Source organism: Lissotriton helveticus, chromosome 4_1 (genome assembly GCF_964261635.1).
Source record: "Lissotriton helveticus chromosome 4_1, aLisHel1.1, whole genome shotgun sequence".
In the NCBI taxonomy this organism is placed as follows: domain Eukaryota; kingdom Metazoa; phylum Chordata; class Amphibia; order Caudata; family Salamandridae; genus Lissotriton; species Lissotriton helveticus.
The window spans coordinates 284,522,506-284,525,109 of NC_136063.1; the positions used below are offsets into that span (position 1 = coordinate 284,522,506).

At 44.2% G+C, this 2,604-nt stretch overlaps 1 pseudogene; it reads left to right on the forward strand.

Moving 5' to 3' along the window:
- The first annotated feature begins 722 nt into the window (after window positions 1-722).
- Window positions 723-1,919, forward strand: LOC144827987 (ubiquilin-1 pseudogene; annotated as a pseudogene).
- The last annotated feature ends 685 nt before the right edge of the window (window positions 1,920-2,604 follow it).

Here is a 2,604-nt window from a genome sequence, read left to right on the forward strand (position 1 = left end):
TAGCCTTAGTATCTCTGCACCAAACAAAGATGACCCTGCTTTCTGGTCTTCTGTTAAACAAGCTCTCTTGTACTTACCACACAATATTGGCGTACTATTAGAAGGAGACTGTTCCAAAATTGAACCAATAATACTGTGTGACCATGCTTATATCCCACTAGAGTTGAGACTGGGTACCACCTCGCCTCCCTCAAGACAATGGAGAACGAATGAGAAATGAATGAATGAGAAATTTAGACAGGATGGATTCACGAGTAAGTTCTAAAAAGACTTATAAAAAAAAGTCAAAAAGGTTCTTTATTCGGCAACTAAAAGCCATAAAAGCAAGCATGTTAAAAGATACATTTCATCAACATGGATTTGATTATTAAAATCTTGATCACATAAAAAAGATAAAATAGGAGCGTCATTTATATCAATAAAAGGCAAGGATTTAGGTTTGAAGTTACAGGGGATAGCTTATGTAAAGTGCGGAGTGCTAAAGACCAAATGCAATGGGCAGGGTAACATAAAGTGGACATTCTGACAACTTTTTCCTATGCCTAATCGTCCCTGTTAGAAAACCTGCCACCCTGAAACAAAAAATAGGGGAGGATAAAATTTGATGGTACAGTAAAGCAGGCCTGAAATGGGTAAAATGGCAATCTCTGAGCAGCAGGAATATACACTTTTTGCGCAATGAATGCGTGTTGATTACTCACCAATGCTCCGCTCTATGGTGATGGGCTGCTGGGGCTGAAGACGCACAGCCGTCTCCGAACTACCTCCTAATCTGCGAGAAGCAGTTCCGGCTTCCTTCCGAGCTTCACGCAAGTTAGGGTCTGAGCCTGTCCTATTCACTTTCCCCACACGAACTTTCGCGTCGCTTCTTTTACCCTGTTGCCGACGCCATGTCCGAAAGTGAAGGCAGTCCGGAGCCCGGCCCGAGCCCCGACACCATCAAAGTCACAGTCAAGACCCCAAAAGACAAGGAGGAGTTCGCTGTGCGACAGGAGAGCACGGTGCGCGAGTTCAAGGAAGACATTTCCAAGCGTTTCAAATCCCACATAGACCAGCTAGTTCTTATTTTTGCTGGGAAAATTTTAAAAGATCAAGACACTTTAAGCCAGCATGGCATCCATGATGGACTAACAGTTCACCTCGTCATCAAAACACAAAACAGATCACAGGATCCCCCGGTAAAACAGTCAACAACAAGTGGCAGTACTGCCACTGCCACTGCCACCACCACTGCACCGCCAAGCAACACAACCACCACCACCACAACAACATCCTCAAACAGCAGCCCTTTTAGTATGGGTGGACTGGGAGGACTTGGAGGACTTGGTGGGCTAGCAGGCCTAAGCAGCTTGGGTATGAACTCAACCAACTTTTCATGACTTCAGAGCCAAATGCAGAGGCAGCTTATGTCCAACCCTGAGATGATGCTGCAGATCATGGAGAATCCATTTGTACAGAGCATGCTTTCCAACCCTGACCTCATGAGACAGCTAATAGTGGCCAATCCTCAAATGCAGCAACTGATCCAGCGTAATCCGGAGATCAGTCACATGCTAAATAATCCTGATATAATGAGACAGACTCTAGAACTTGCCAGAAATCCTGCAATGATGCAAGAGATGATGAGAAACCAAGACCGAGCCCTCAGCAATCTTGAAAGCATTCCCGGAGGCTACAACGCTCTACGTCGAATGTATACGGACATCCAGGAACCCATGCTGAATGCAGCACAAGAACAGTTTGGCGGAAACCCTTTTGCTTCATTGGTGAGCAATGGAGCAAACCTAGCTAATCAGCCTTCACGCACAAAGAACAGAGATCCTTTACCAAACCCGTGGGCTGCTCAGTCTACTACTCCGGCTTCTACAACAACTGGTACACAGAAAAAAATAAAATGTAGGGTATCCTGCTCTGAGTAATTGTCCCAGGGGCAACATTTTAGAGTTCCAGGTTTTGTAAATCCTCTGGGACAGGCCAGAAGCCAAGGGAACAAATGCAGACAGAATCTATGAAAACAGAGTCGGATGGCTGGGTGATAATTGCGCTGGGCTGTGGTAACAACAAGTCTCTGTATGAACAATAAGGAAAAGCTCAAAGGATAAGGTGAAGGCCATCCATTGACAACCAAACAGGTATAGAAATATCAATACCATGTAAATGTAAATGCAAAGTATATCCTGAGCTAAAAAAACAAAAAAGTATGTGCAAACAAATGACAAGTTGTGTATTTCTTCTTTTCTTCCTTTACTCAACAGAGAATCTTCTTAACACAGTCTGGCCGCCAACACGTGTTTCGTCTGGACAGGATAAAAAAAGATGGTGGAGTTGGACTTCCAGACTTTCAAAATTATCAATTGAGATTCCTAGCTACACATGGTGCACTGTGGTTCCCTTCACCTATTCTTGATATTCTTACCTGGCTCTGCATTGAGAGAGCCCTGTCTTTGCCTTCACCCTTGTGTGCACTACTAACAGTACATAACATTAAGCGCCATAGTAAAGGGCATTCACATGGAAATATTTGACACACAATCGGCACTCTGCGCACACTAGACAAAAATGAATACAAAAAATACCTGATTCGGAGTCTGCGTCCCTCTTTGT